This window comes from Chlamydotis macqueenii, chromosome 1 (genome assembly GCF_036417535.1).
Source record: "Chlamydotis macqueenii isolate bChlMac1 chromosome 1, bChlMac1.mat, whole genome shotgun sequence".
NCBI lineage: Eukaryota > Metazoa > Chordata > Aves > Otidiformes > Otididae > Chlamydotis > Chlamydotis macqueenii.
This window is the reverse complement of record NC_141556.1, coordinates 172,838,669-172,855,601: the sequence shown is the minus strand read 5'-3', so window position 1 is coordinate 172,855,601 and position 16,933 is coordinate 172,838,669. Positions and strand designations below refer to the sequence as shown.

Genomic DNA, 16,933 nt, shown 5'->3' with positions numbered 1-16,933 from the left:
TGCAGGGACAGTATGGGCAACTCTATACCAGCCCTGAAGCCCATGCACAGGTCTTGCTGGATTTAACAAGCTTAAAAACGAACCTGTAGAAACAGATGATACTTACAAGTGCCAATCAACTTACTAGACTCGTACCTAGAATAACTGGGAGACAGTTTGGTGTTTATTAAGAAGGATTTATCAGGCTTAAACTGGGACCTCTCAGCAGCCTACAGAGAAGTCTCTGCAAGTAGGAGACAACAAAGAGCATGCTTTCCTCCTCTCTTAGCACCAAACTTCCACAAGACTACTAGTTCTCCTTCTCTACCACACACTAAGTACTTCAACATTGAAAATGAGCTTACAGATCATGAAATTAAACAGAAAATTGCAAAATCTCCCTTTCCTCTATTGGCTCTCTGTACCACTTTGCTGAACAGAATGGTCACACAAGTTGGAAGTGATTGAGGATAACTTGCAAACCTTCATCTCAGGCATAACTCCCGTAATTCCAATTATTTCGTATACAGCAATGCAATATAAATTTGCCGTATACCCTCTCACCTCACTGAAGAGGAGTCCAGTGACTCCTCCGAGTAGCTAAACTGCTCTATAATAAAAGTAAAATAAACATCATTCAGTAAAGAGATAAAGATAGTCCATCATCAGTCAAGCTTCAATAGAAAAATTGACATCACTGAAACAGAATTCAGCAAACACAAATTTGAATTATTAGCTGCAGGAGCACTAATTACATTATCATGATAAATCACTTTTCCCAGATGTGCAGTACCAAATCTAAATGGGCACTTTCCACTTCACTAAAATACACATTATTGCCACAAAACTAGGTCAACACCACTGCAAATGAAAAAAAAAAAAAAAAAAAAATATTAAAAAGGTGTCATCTTAAATTAAATTTTGAAAAGATAGATGCCTGAATAAAACGTATCTGCCCAATTATAAATCTTGAGAAAAATAACTTTTGGTAAGAGATGTCTATGATAATACAGAATTTCAAATAACTGGTTCAAACAACATCCATAACCAGACTAATCACAGCACTAGGAAGGAATATGCCTTTAACAGTAATCATCACAGTATGAAAGCAACTCTGTGCTTATTAAATTTGGCTGAATAATCTAAAATTGTAGAATTGAAAATAATTATTGATAAAAGATAAGACATAAAACCTCCCTAGCTGTTTAAATCTAAGAATATCAGGGGATGGAATAAATGTTGAATTTATGTTGTGGAAAATTGGTCCCAAGTTGGTTTTACACTTCATCAGAAAGCACTTTTGTCTTGTATGCAAACAGTTAATGAAGCATACCAAAACTGCAACTTTTTTGCTAGCGCTGGTGTGGTAAGCCTCACAGCATATTCCATAGCTTGCAGAATATTTAAGAAACATCATAGATTTTTCATTTATTCTCCTTTAGTTATAATGCAGAATCCTATAATTTTAAATAAGATTCCTTCTTGCATTTTCAAGTATTGTTATATATAGCTACCAGTTTCAGATACAATATAGTCTTTCATATCTATTCATTTTGTGTCCTTTACAGAGTATTTTCAAGAAAAGATGACACCACATGCATAACTGGTGCCTGAATAAATTCTGAGAATGTATGGATTCTTAACTATTTCTCATGGTGGATAAACAACTGTTTTAAAATTTTTATAGTTAAACTTTTATCTTTTTTTTTAAATGTTGTTTTAGCTATTATCATAGTTGAAAACAAGAAACAAATTATTCCAAGTGGTATAGAGAAAAATGAGTAGCACAGCCTCTTTTATACTAAAACTGAAATAAACGTATAGAATAGGAAAGACTACAATATGCTGAACACTTACCTTTAAAAGGACTTCCTTTTACACAGCAGTTTTATGACTTTTCAATCAAGAATTTGTCTGCAGAATTACATCTGAGTATGGTAACCAGCTCCATTATCTCAACCATACACACTGTTACGATTAACTTTGGGAAATCAGTGGGGCTTACACAGCTGAACAAATGATTGGCAAACTCCAGTCAATCACCACATCAAAAAGAAAGTCCCAATTGCAAAGACAAACTGCATTAATGCTCCGCAGGAGGGGAACAAGCCGCCTAAAAACGGTGTAATGCAGGAACTGACTTTATTTATTTACTCAAGAATCACAAAAGCTGTTTTATCTGTGGAATCCAGCCTTTTACCACTCGTCCAGTAAAGAAGCTCCCACCGGCAGCCAATGCAGAAAAAGCTACTAATATAGATTATGTTGGACTTCAGAAAATGGATGTAATCTGTTGTCTGTCATGAGCTATGCTTATTAATTAAGGCTATCAATTACAGGCACAAGGTACAAATTTGAGTGGCCCTTGCTAAAAATAAAAACTAAAAATTATCTGCAATTAAAATCCTACAGGAAGACGAGTCCACTGACTCGCACATCTACAGGACAGGTTAGGGCACATTTCAAGAATTACTGGCAGTAAGCCCATCCATATTATTAATATAATAGATGTTTTGGGGACTCCAGTTATAGTTAGGACTGTAAAAGTTCATAACACTTCAATTAAAAACAGTGAGATGACGTTGTAATGCCTATTCTTAGCCTTGGGTGCCACTGAAGTAGATTTGAGATAAATAGATTAAATACATAACAGACCTGAACCATCTTTCATAACAGTTTCATAACAGATTCCTCATGTTTCTACAATATATGAGAGCTGACATATAGCCTCTTCATTTCTACTTTTAAAATTATTTATCATGCCCTAATATGCTGATATAAAAAGTCCTCTCAAGGTTTTGTTAAACTTGCTTATCTTTTTACTACACACTTACACTGTTCCACTTTAAGCAAGAAGACTTTTATACTCATCAGAGATTCTCCAAAGGTGGCCAGCCCAGAAGGTAACATCTTCCACCCCAAAGAAGTATTTGATAAATCGTCATTTTACAGCAAGCTACTTCTGGCATAGGCAACTGCACTCATATTCGAATCTGGATAGTCTAACAAGTTTAGCTAAGAAAACTGGGCTTGATTAATGGCTTAACACAAATCTTTCACGAAATCCCAGCTGCAGCAAGAAATGGGAGCGGTGATTCTGGAGACACCACTCACTCCCTTTGAGTCCGTACCGAGGAACTGCTCCAGCATGGTGTGAAGGGACATCATGCTGCTGGTGGTGCTGTCTTTCAGATGACATATAAAACTGAGTTCTGACAACTTAGAGTCATTAAATATCCCATGGCACTTTTCACAGGAATACATGTGTTAACCCATATGTCCTGGCTATATTCCAAATGCATAATTGCATTCTGCCTACCTAAATTCCCTACGCAGTTTCAGTAGCATGCAGTACTATTTATTCTTTCTCTCTTCTCTCCAACGTTGCTCTTTAGCATTTATGCTCTGGTACAAGAAAAGGCACAGATATACCACAATCTCTAACTTTAAGCTGGCTGACATAAGAGGATTGACGGCAACTCAGATCTACAACACAATGCACAGGAAGAAAGAGGATCCACAGAATTCAAGGCAGAAAAAAAAATAAGCAAGGAGCTGCCTAAGCTAGACAGTATAGAAATATCAAGGACAAGAAAACGTCAGAACTGTTACCTTTCTCAGCCTGGGTCTTAAGTACCCAGCAGTTTTGAAAAATACCTCCATTCCTCAAGGTCGTGCAGTTCCAGACCTTCATAGACATATAAAGAGATTGGCAGGATTTTAAGATTGTACTCTGGGACTTAGATCCTTAAATTACTCTTAAACTCCCCATAAAGTCCACTCCTGAAGACAGGCATCTACTCTGTTAAGTTACAAACAAAGAGGCATTTCAAGGTCTATTTCTACATTTTACATTTCAAATAGAGTGTATAAAAAACATTGATAAAACATAGAAAGAAGCCCTAGGTCAGAACTCTGGAGTATTCCCAGAGCATCCTAATTATTGAATCCTGCAATCATTCCCTCTTTCTTTTCCAATAAATGTTGCACCCGCTTCATCATAGTAGTCCCAATGCAGAAAGAGCAAAAAAATACTTAGGAGAAAACTCAGACTGGTTTCCACACTGCCAATTAGTATGTTTTCACATATGGGCAAAAGAGGTTTGAGTAACTTATCCTGTCCGTATTTCTTTAGTGATGCTCGATTGATTAGACCACTAGTTCTGAGCTGACACCACCCCATTTGGTGAAAGTTAGAGTGGCTCCTTGCTTTGTGCCCAATGCCATATCTCAGCAAGGGTTATGGGCTGAATTTGGCCTTATGGATCACCAAAGGGAGGATTCTACCCAGTCTTCCGGCATAAAACAGGGATTGCTCTACTTTGTGCAAAGTGAGGGCAATCTAGGGAAGACACAGTAATAAAATTCTTAGTGTCAAGGGGACTTTGCTAACGAAATGGAATTATTCAGGGCCTTTCAGGATTAAAAATAAATAAAATAATAAAACCTGAGCTTTGCCTCAGTTTTCCTGTGCTTAACTTTTTATTAGAACTTACACTTCAGACCTTTTCTGATTCAGGTCTGAAACTGGTCTATCCAGACATGTTCTTCTAAAATTAATATATTGACCATTTCTCTTGTGTATATACACACACACACACACACACACACATTTACTGTTTTCTGGCAGTTAAAGAATAAATAATACAGATACCAACCAAATCAGTCCTGCCCAATCCTTTTCCTGCTACAGGACACACAACTCGGCTATAAAGCGTTTAGACTCAGTCTCACTTAACTGAAATTTTCAATTTAAGTGACCAGCTGCCTCAGATTCCCTGAACAGTCAAACGGTAGCAATCAGCCGTACATAGTAACTCACATATTCATTGGTACTAAGTGGCAACTGGGGATATTAATCTCTTTTTTGAGTCCCGGACAGCTAGATTCCAAACTTTAGCACCTCAGGAAGTTAGATGGGTGAAACATGACTGATCTCAAACACTTATTTTGTTCCTTTTTTGTGATAATCACCTTCATATTCTTGTCATAAAAGCAGTACAATCAATTATGCAGGACAATTGAAGTGAGTTTCTGGTTTTTTTTGTGAAACTATCTATACTCTCCTCTATAGTCATATTCTGACCATTAACTCTAAATCATTTTCAGTTCCATACAGAGCGAATCAAATACATTTTCTTGTAGCAAAAATTGCTGATTGTAAGCACATCAGGCGGCAGAGCCAAGTAAGACAGACGCCAATTTCACATGAGGTTCAACTTTACTCACATCTTTCCTCTTCTGAACGGACATCCCACCAGCTTTCTTCTATTAAATTCACAGTATCTTGGGGGTTTTTGTTGAGGACATACATTCAGGTCTTAGATTATATCAGTAAGCTCTCAAAAAAATTCAGAAGTAGTTCAGAACAACCTCCATATACTCTGTGAGCATGACTGCATGAAATAAAGGCAGGTCTGATAGATGCTGAATTAATATAAATGGCATTTTGTAATATATGGCCCTGATTCTCCTTTCACTTACGCTGCTGTAAATCTGGGGACAAAAAAAATAAAACCTCCATGGATTTTCATAAACTTACTCTGCTCAAAAGCTGATACACCTGAGAAAGAATCAAATGTTCTTTAGTTAAATATTGATTGTGCACTTAGGAAATTGAAATAGTTGTGATGCATATACCGAAAATAAATGTAATTTTGAATATATATTAACTTCTGCAAGCTTATAGGCTTAGAGAGAATTCCAAGTAACTAGCTTGACTGAAATGAAAACATGAATATTCCTAACAAAAGGGTTTTGTACTTGAGGGGATTAGAGGGCAGCAAGTAGCTCAGAAGCCTTTGAAATATTCTGCATAAAAACAGGTCATTTTTAATATATTAAAAAAAAAATCCAAATTTAATATAGAACAACAGATTGTGCTAAACTTGCAATCCCTTTTTTTTCTTCTCCCTCTGACATGCAAACACCTGACACACAAAGGGAGTCACATTCAGAAGGAGATTATGATGCAATGATCTCGTTGTGAATGTTGCATTATGGTTTCAGCATCACTGTAAGAGCTCCCCTGGCACTTGTGCTTACAGCAATTTGAATTTCTCTGGCAGCTAGGTATGATTTGTGACAGATTTCAGCCTTGCTCTTCATTGAGGGAGTACACTGGCAAGTGCTTGAGATATTTACCATAGAGATTGGAAAGAAGAAAACATGAAGAGGAACATTTGAGGTAGCCTTATTTTTGGGTTTGGTTTTTTTTAAAACATTGATTTTTTTTTTTTTAGCAGTTGTTAAGTTATCTAAACGAATTCTTTTCAGTGGTATAATTTTACGCTTTTTTTAGGAAAAGTTGTCTCACAACGCTGTTCTAGTTGAACCTTCGCCATGGTAGTGAAACCCTGTTAATTTTAACGACTGTTATGAATACATACATCAGTAGCCAAAGGCTCCATGTATAGTGCAAAGAATCTTTCAATTGCTTGTACTGTAGTTTGTGGCATGAGTGGACCAAAGTCTGCCTACACATTCTTTATACATGAATTACACATCTAAACTGGTTTACATGGTTTGGAAAATCTTAATCTGACAGAGCACAATTACCTGTTTATCATGGAAAATACCTTAAACTTTTCTGAAAAAAAAAGAAACGAAAAGTAGGTTTCATATTTGGCACTGGGTCCCCTAAAAGTTTGTCAAGTCAAAGCCTCCACATTTAGGGCAGACTAACTATTTCCCAAAGCTGACCTGCACAGATTGTTGTCCACATCTCTTCTGCCATAAAAGCAGTAATAAGCATCCGTACACAAAGTTTCTCTAAAATGTTCTTGGTTTGCAGACTAAATCTTATCTTGATTCTTTTCCTCATTCCCACATGTAAGCACTGGAGGTAGTCCTCAGGGAATAGAGACAGCTCCTTAGCAAAGGCTGCACTCTGAGCACAAGCATTCAGGGAACAACGACAACACGCTGGCTGGTTTCGGCATGAACTGATGAATGAGAAATTTAATAGGGAGATATTGCACAGCCTACAAAGGGAAAACCTGCATTTAACAAAGGATTGAGGCTGATGGGGCTTAGGCTAATAAAGTTTGTACCTTATCCAGTAGAATGGATCCAAAGTTCCATTCACATGTAAAAATAGCCTATCGATTAAAGCATATTTCTTCCTCTTTGGCCCTGTTTTTCAATTATTTTATTTGAGACAATAAGTTTGGCAAGTTCTTTTGTTAACAGAGTTCCTGTTATTTTAAAAGTAACAGATTTTTTATGGCCCATGGTGATCATCTGATACTTAAAATATGTACATGAAAGAATGCATAGGAGGTGTCAGGTGCACCCTTGGGAGGATAAGAATGTCCACATGGTCCCAGGTCTTCTACAAGTAGAAGTTTCTGTATGAATGGTAAGAAATGTTCTTTTCCATTTGCAGGTGTTCTATATTCAAAAGCTACAGCATAAGATAGGATTTAAGGATTAGCCCTCTGATCTGCCAAGCATCCTCAAATATGAGAATCAGATCTTCAAAATAATTAAATATACACACACACACACTTAAACTATGGAATATATACACAAAGACAGGATTTTAAGTATGTTTTTGTAACTACATAAGATTTTTAAAATTTATTTACTTAATTTCTAAACATTATGTGCACACAATCTTTAGAAACCAGTGAAACTGCAGATTTGATTTATTTATTTAGAAAATACTACAGTACATCTGGCATATCATGGGTTTGTTATTGACCACTAACTGAAAAAGTGGAGCCGTAAAACACATTACATACGATTTCAAACAGAAAAGAAAACCGTAATATATTGTAGTGATTTATGAGCATTTATCCTTAAAAATACAGTTCAACTATGGTGTTAATAAACAATTAAAAAAAAGGAAAGTAATAAACTAAAGACATCCTGACTATTTGAATACTAAGTGGAATCAAACAGAATATATGCATTTATTTGGCCTACCAACTGATCACTCTTTCTTTCTTGGAAACTATGCTAAAGCACATGGAGAACAAGGACGTGGTTGGTGACAGCCAACATGGCTTCACCAAGGGCAGATCGTGCCTGACCAATCTGGTGGCCTTCTATGACAGGGTGACGGCATCGGTGGACAAAGGACGAGCAACAGATATCATCTACCTGGACTTGTGCAAAGCTTTTGACACTGTCCCGCACGACATCCTTCTCTCTAAACTAGAGAGACATGGGTTTGATGGACGGACCACTCAGTGGATAAGGAGTTGGCTGGATGGCCAAACTCAGAGAGTGGTGGTCAATGGCTTGATGTCCAAGTGGACACCGGTCATGAGTGGCGTCCCTCAGGGGTCCGTGCTGGGCCCGGCCCTGTTCAACATCTTTGTCGGCAACATGGACAGTGGGATAGAGTGCACCCTCAGTAAGTTCACCAATGACACCAAGCTGTGTGGTGCCGTCAACATGCTGGAAGGGAGGGATGCCATCCAGAGGGACCTTGACAGGCTGGAGAGGTGGGCCCGTGCCAACCTCATGAAGTTCAACCACGCCAAGTGCAAGGTCCTGCACTTGGGTCATGGCAATCCCAGGCACAAATACAGGCTGGGCGGGGAATGGATTGAGAGCAGCCCTGAGGAGAAGGACTTGGGAGTGCTGGTGGATGAGAAGCTCAACATGAGCCGGCAATGGGCCCTTGCACCCCAGAAGGCCAACCGCATCCTGGGCTGCATCAAGAGGAGCGTGGCCAGCAGGTCGAGAGAGGTGATTCTGCCCCTCTACTCTGCCCTGGTGAGACCCCACCTGGAGTGCTGTGTCCAGTTCTGGAGCCCCCAGCACAAGAAGGACATGGACCAGTTGGAGAAGGTCCAGAGGAGGGCCATGAGGATGATGAGAGGGCTGGAGCACCTTTCCTATGAGGACAGGCTGAGAGAGTTGGGGCTGTTCAGCCTGGAGAAGAGAAGGCTCCGGGGAGACCTTATAGCGGTCTTCCAGTACCTCAAGGGGGCCTACAAGAAACATGGGGAAAGGCTGTTCAGTAGGGCCTGTTGTGATAGGATGAGAGTTAATGGTTTCAAAATAGAGGGAGGTAGATTTAGATTGGTTCTTAGGAAAAAATTTTTTACAATGCGAGTTGTAGAACACTGGAACAGGTTGCCCAGAGAGGAGGGGGAAGCCGCATCCCTGGAAACGTTCAAGGCCAGATTGGATTAGGCTCTGAGCAACCTGATCTAGTCAGGGATGTACCTGCTCCTTGCAGGTGGGCTGGACTAGATGACCTTTGAAGGTCCCTTCCAACCCTAACCATTCTATGATTCTACGATTCTTAATGTGACTGTATCATCTCCTAAGAAAACACGTCATAGACACAGGCTGTTGAAACACTGTTCAGTATGAAGGTAGTTTAAAGACTATTAAAGATTACATAAAGAAGTAGAAATAAAATGTAGTAAATATATAACTAGTGCCTTTTCTAAGTTAAGATCACCAGTCTATTTAGAGAGATGGAAATGAAAAAGATCTTTAGTATATGGGAATACGTAACTGTAAGTTTGGCACAACTGTTAGTCCTTCTCACTATACGAGAATGTGAAAATATTCCATGAAACTGAGATACAACATATCAGCACATATCACTCTCTGGAAGAAACAGAATTACTTGTTTTAAAAATATTTATAATCATACAGATGGAAATAATTGAGAACAACAGTTGGTTTAAACTAGAACTTATCACTCCGTGTAGTCGTAGGAAAAAGTCTTCATTACATTAAATATATAAAGCAACTCTCTGAGATTAAACACTTCGCTGTTTAGATAATACATCATTGCTGACTGATGAAGACTAGTCAGGAACTATTCATGCAGAGAAGAAGATGATTCTATATCTGCCCACTGCTCCCTGTTTCTTGAACTTTCCTCTGATGGGTACTGTGATCGATAAGATACCGTGAGAAATCCACCACAAGTCCACTCCAAAGTGGAAACACTACGTCACGCTGATACTTGAGTGACTGTCATAACTTAGGAATGATTTAAAGTGTTTACACTGACGTCATAAAATGCCATTATTGTAAGGATACATCTTCTTAACATTTTGGTTACAATGCTTGAAACATTTTGATTCTACTGCTACTGTGCATTAAGAAAAATATTCTTTACTTAAAAGTAAGACACAAAAATGTGCCATATTTAAATATTTTATTCATTAATAAATAGCCATTGATAGTCACATTAATGTATATTCATATATTGATATTAATATGTAAAGTCTATAAACAAATATACTCATATATATTAGACTATGTTTGTCAGTAGAAAAGTTTAATGACCAGAAAATTATAAATTCATACAGAATTCATTAAAGACTTGAAACTAATCACAAGTCATGTTTGAGAGACAGAAAAAAATTAAACCAAAATAGAAACTATTTCTATATACAGGGTACTAATTAAGCCAGAGTATTTAAATATAGTAATTGTTCTCTCTCTTTCTCAGTCTTTTCTGTCTTCTCTTTTTTTTTTTGCTTCATAGAGAAAGAGCTACTGACTTATTCATTTCAGTTAGCAAGACATTTCTCCCCTTCCTTGGGTGCTTAAGTGCAAGAATATTTTAGACCCCATCTTTGCATATTACTTTATCTTTCAGTGGTAATTAACAGAGTCTTAATCTGGCTAATGTTAATGACCACTGTTCTTTCTTTAAATCCCAGTTAAACCAAGCTTATTAAGGGCCAATTAAAGGATGTCTTATGTGATCTGAATAACACTAAGACCAATTTTTAACAGCTATAACTCTTTATTTTGGATGATGAGTATGAAAAAAAAATCCTTCTCATTTCGGCCTTTGTCTGTTTTAAAATAAACTGTCAATGACTATTGGGAAGGATGGGGAATTTTAGAAAAAGTCAGAAATACAGCTGAATTTAGTAAAATGCAGATTTTCTTAAAAAAATTAGACATGTACTACTATTTTCACTCCTTCCCATAAAAAGGTAATATATTACTGATTTCTACTTCATTTTTCATAATGTTACAGCACAAAAATAGAATGACACATTGTAATAACTTTCCAAGTGGTAACAACACGACCTAAATCTGTATTAACTGAGTACCACGGAGAAAATAAAGAAAAACTCGCTCACCATTTTTATAGGAAATTGAACATATCTACCTAAATAGCAAAGAGGTAATAGGGGGGTTTTGGTATGGGGATATTCAGGTAGTTTTCTCACTGCTTAACTGAATACAATTTTTGACCCTGGACTTTGGAAAGGCTTGTTGGTTCCTCTTACGTCTACGGCGACTCTTCTACAGAGGCAGTGTTACAAACTACGTCCCACTATTTCTTATGTGTCTAAGACTTCACTCATTGCTTAACTTCACCATTATTTCCCTTTCATCTGGATGGAAGCAGTAATGCAATCTGACTATTGCCTCCAGCTATTTAACAAAATATTTCTCTTACCACTACTAGCTGAAGCCCAAACACCCTAGAGCTAACCCCCGCTGCAGCAAGTCGCTGCAGGACAGGTCCTTTGCCTACTCGGCAGCACACAACAGACCTAACTCCATGGTGACAACTCTTAAATTCTGCGGCAGCAGCTACAAAATCCATGGCAACATTAATTCATTATTGTCTCTAAAAAACTCTTCATCCCCTACTTTCCCACTCCGGCACAAACATATTCAGCCATGACTCATAGCAGAGAATATCACTGACGAAAAATTGATGGTTATTTTTAACAATAAATTCTGAATTATTTTTCTCTGTGCTCCCCAGATAATTTAGCTATAACAGCCCTTGGCTTCTAAAAGAGGTCTGCACAAATCATCTTGGTATCCTGATACCAGCACAGAAGAAAATTTGCGTCTGGACTCTCCAGTTTTCAGCATCCCACTTGCTCCACTCTTCATCAGGCTACTGAGCTCTCTTGCATCGCATTCGGTTTTCCATCTGTCTAGTTATAAGCTGGAGCTCAGTCTGAACTTTTTGTGTCCTTGTTCCTGGCTCCATGAGACAATACAGCTGTATTGCAGCTGTGAACTTAATTATAAAACCAAAACAAAATCCCTTTCAAAATCGAAAGCAGAACTTTGCAGAAAATGATGTGGCTACAAGAGTATTGGGCTTTGCTCTACACAACTCATCTGATAAACCGACAGCTGTCAGGACCACTACCACAATAGCAAAATACACTATTTTTCTGTAATAATTATCGAGGGATGATGAGGGGAAGCAGAACGCTGCAAAAAAATTTATCACGCCATAGCAAAACAGGAAGAGGGCAGTGAACTCATAAAGGAGTATTCCAGTAGTGAAGCAGGAGTTGGCATATCATACCCAAAAATTCAGTTCTAGGTGAGGTCACACCTCTAGTATTGGCAATGGAAAAATTTGGAAAATACAAATAAAGTAAGTTTAATGTCATCCCCAGCCATTCACATGTGTTAATTCAGCAAATCAGCTTTTCCATACAACAACAAACAAAAGATAGACAACCCAGAGTCTTATCCTGTCCTGTGTACAACTCCATGTGAACCCCAGCAACAGCAGTAAGACAGAAGAGCTTGCCAGTCACAAAATGAAAGGAGAAGCATATTCAAAAGTGTCCTTAACTAACGAGCACTTTCCTATCCTGATCTTTCCTTCCCTCTTATTCTTGTTTTTTCCTCTCTCTCTCTCTCTCTCTCTCCTTATTTTCCACCACGACCACTGTCACCGATCATTAGACAACACTTTTGGATTTTAATAAAGAGCTCTCTTCACGCCTTTTCCCCCAGTTAGGGATTCAGCTGTACACCAAGGAGTTCAATCCCGAATCAGAGACGGTGAGACTCCAGTCCAGTTGCTGTACTGGTACCACAGCAGTTCTGTGTGTGCCATGTGAGACCTCCAGTATGCGTGAGGATCAACGGTAAGGCCTGCAAATAACTGCAGTTTTACTGGCCCCTAAATTATACACACACACAGATACACAGATATATATAAAATCATAATCACACATGGAACATCTCATGTCCTTCGGCAGAAGTAACTTAGTTGTGATTATAAAGATTAGAAAGTTATGAAGGCAGGCTCCCTTGCAAACTCAGACCTGGTATGTAAGTAAGTCAGTATCTCTCCTGTCACCTCCAATTAAAAAAAAAAAATAAATTAAATGAAAGATCTGTTAAAAAACACATTTTCACAACTAAAGGCTTCAAGGGGCTACTGAGGGAAAAAAAAGACACCTGGTACTCTTCTTCTGCCATGACCACGGGAGCAGCTTGTAGGACTTCCACCACATTCAGGGAGGGGACTGTTTGCATGTTATTGCATGTGACGACTTGGGCAAGTGAGATGACACCAGTAAAGGCCTGGACTTCCCTCCACATATCTCTCATTTTAAAAAAAAAAAATCTTTGCAATCTTTGTAATGTCCTGGAGGAATAGTTAAGAAGAGGGTAGGGAGGGTGAGTGGGCAGTGGAGAGAGAAAGTGAAGGCTCCAGTTTCTTTACAAGGCCAGGACCAAGAGCCTGTGATACTGAAAGAAAAGGATCTCCTCCCTCCCAGAAAACAAAGTAAGCTACAGAACTGTAGCAAACTGTGCATATACACCCAATTCTCCATTTTCCAGGGTATTTAAATACTATCTCAGAAAGTGCAGCGACTGCAGAACATTATTCATGGCCATGTTGCTGACATCTGCCTAGAACTGCTGTACCAACAACTAACAAGTCCAGCCACACTTGAGCTGATTCCTGCTGGGCCGCTTACCTGTATTCTGTAGGATGATCCTCAGCATCTACTCAATATCAGAACTAATTTAGGTCCTTACCCAGTCCTAGCTCAGCTCTAGCCATGCAGGCTGGCTTTGTGCAGAACCTGAAATTAGAAATTGCTGGTAACAGGGGCCCTGATGCCCCTGACCGGGGTCTGTGTGCGGCCAGGGTGGTCTCATCAAGGTTTATTGATTAAGCTCCATGTTATCATAAACTGACTATACTATTTTCCAATCCTCAAAGTAACACGGTATCCATGCGGCATAATACTCAAAAGTGATTGAGCAAGTTCAGGAGAGAACTACACAAAAAAGATAAATTCTGCAGTTGACATTCATGGCATCATTACTCCATAAACCACATTAGCGGAGAAATAAAAAACTATCTGCTTTCTCGTTCATAGAAAAAAAATTACTGTTAAATCTGATCTGCATACAAAAACTGTTGAAAAATCCTGAATATTTGCAATTATCTTAAGGTGGTACATCTCTGGAAATAAAGTGAATGGGGACTCCCAAGCCAGAATGAACCATATAAACATTACATGGATTCCAAAAGGACGGATATTGGCTTCTCAATCACTATGAAAAATGTTGAACCTAACATAACAAAAGTGTCTGTAAAGAAGAAAAGAACCAAGCAATTCAAGGGAGGAGACAAGAGATCCTGGACATTAGACTTGTGAAATTGCCTTAAAGAGGTATCTAATGAAAGTTTTTAGTGAATTCTGCAGAGTAGACAGAAGATACATCATCCATAGTATCACCTGCTTTCACCTCATGGGGTGAAAAATGAGATTAGACCTTCAGTCTTTTGGTGAAAAAGACCTGAATTTTTCTTTCAGAAGCTCTCCATCTCTCATTGTTCCTGACTTCCCACTTGCTAATTTAAACTTCTGGACAGATCTTTTTTCTGTCCAGATCTTTTTATCTGTCTGCTTCGCCACGCCTCCTCCATGTAACCAGAGGAGGGAACTAGAGGTGTCAGGTTCTGGTTGTTTGGTTTTTTTTTTCTCTAAGGATGCCTCAGGACTGACTGAACAATTATTATCAGAGTCATGAAGAACTTTTTTTCCCTTTGCAGCCTAGTGAGTTTTAAAGAATCCTGGAGTTTTAGTTCAATTGCAAGGAAAACTTGGAAGTAATGCAAAGCCCTAGCTATTCCTTCTTAACTTTGGAGAACTGCTAGTAAGTGTATCACAACAAATGAAACAGAATTTGGCTGGCAAACTTTTGCATCAGAAAAAGACACACAGATCTCCCTATAGTAACTTTTTTCTTGCCTTGTGGGAAGAAGGAAGGAGAGAGGCATACTCAAAGACCTTGAAAAGAAAAACTGAACCTTACAACAGACTGAATCCTACAAACTTTATTCCATCCTCTGGCAGGTCTGTGTAGCTGGGGAGTCTGGGAAGATTTTCAGTGTTTCAGAAGCTTTCTAGTGTTAAGGTAACAAAACTGCAGCCTGTTTCTTAAATCCATTCTTGTGTCTGTCTTCATTCACTTGAGCGGCCTAATTAAGTGTCCGTTTAAATAGACTGGTGGCATTTTGAGATGCCAGCCGCTCACATTAAGACGAAATCTTCCATTGTCGAGCAAAAACAGCTAGCTGCACAGATAAAACATTCATATATAAGAAATAGTAGTGGCTAAACTGCTAACTATGACTCATTTCAAACTTAGTACACTTCATAGCAGGAGATGAATTACAGTGCTCCATAGCGGTAATCAGACGAGGGAGGGGGGGAACACAAAATAAACTAATACTTAATATGTAACTTTTAAAGCATGGTTTCTTTTGTCATCTAATTCTAAATATTAGCTTCAGAGAAGGCGGCATGCTATAAAATTAGTATCATAGGTAATCTATAGACCACTCTTGGCTAATTTAAAGCTCCAATGTGTATTTGTTTTCTGTATAAATTTCTTTCTTATTATTCTCAATAAGATCCTCTCAGAACAATAAAAAGAAGGACATTACCAGCAGCGTTTTCAATCATGGGGGCTATATATTCAAGAGCAATCAATAAAAACCACACAAGGCCTGACAAACAACTAGTCAAAGGAATCATTTTTCTCAGATACTTAGCAGTATCCTTTTAAAGTAATTGCTTTTGGTCAATGTTACCCGTTATCATTTGGTCTGCTCTTTTTCCAAAATAGAATGGATGTCATTTCCATTAATATTTCAGCTGTCTATGTAGGTTTTCAAAGTGCACACTCCACAAAAAAAAGGAGGATTTTTGTTTCAACTTCAGTCAACTAACAAAGAGCTCTAAAATATTATAGAACAGGCGGTGTCATACCATCTGAGCTAAAAGGTAATTTTAAAGAAAATTATTACAGAATATAAGGTATCATCTGCCCTCCTTTTCACTCCACACAAAACTGTTAACTCAGTTGGAAAGGGTCCAGAGGAGGGCCACAAAGATGATGAGAGGGCTGGAGCACCTCTCCTATGAGGACAGGCTGAGAGAGTTGGGGCTGTTCAGCCTGGAGAAGAGGAGGCTCTGGGGAGACCTGATAGCGGTCTTCCAATACCTCAAGGGGGCCTACAGGAAAGATGGGGAGAAGCTGTTCAGTAGGGCCTGTTGTGATAGAACAAGGGGTAATGGGTTTAAATTAGAAGGAGGTAGGTTTAGATTAGATATGAGAAAAAAATTTTTTACAATGAGAGTTGTAGAGCACTGGAACAGGTTGACCAGAGAGGTGGTGGATGCCCCATCCCTGGAATCGTTCAAGGCCAGGCTGGATGGGGCTCTGAGCAACCTGATCTAGTCAGGGATGTCCCTGCTTCTTGCAGGGGGGTTGGACTAGATGACCGTTGAAGGTCCCTTCCAACTCTAACTATTCTATGATTCTATGATTCTATGAACTCCAATGAAGACAAACAGAAACAACCGACTTTGGCCCAGTCAATCCATGCTAGAAAATAATATTAGCAGATTAAAAAAATGCCCAAAATGTCACCTAAAGTAATGAAATTAACATCAATTTATCATTATAGCTTGTTTTAGGAAATATAATGAAAATCTCACTACTGACAAACTCTTGTGTCGCCTCACCCTGCCTGTGACAGCAGGGAAGTCGTTGCCTTGTGCCAACCAATCATTTAAAGATGTCCACAAGATACCGAAAATACCCGGCATAATCTGTAAGTGTACAGCTGGGCTACCAAATTAGATTAGGAAAGGCAAAGAACATATCTTTTCAGTTGTAGTAAGGCCTCAGAAACTGTCTAGTTATGCTTTGTACT

General features: G+C 38.6%; 1 protein-coding gene across 4 annotated transcripts in view; it reads right to left on the bottom strand.

Annotated features, from left to right (window-relative positions):
- The window catches only part of DACH1 (dachshund family transcription factor 1), a 365,740-nt gene that overhangs the window by 149,032 nt on the left and 199,775 nt on the right, over positions 1-16,933 (bottom strand). The window lies entirely within an intron of this gene.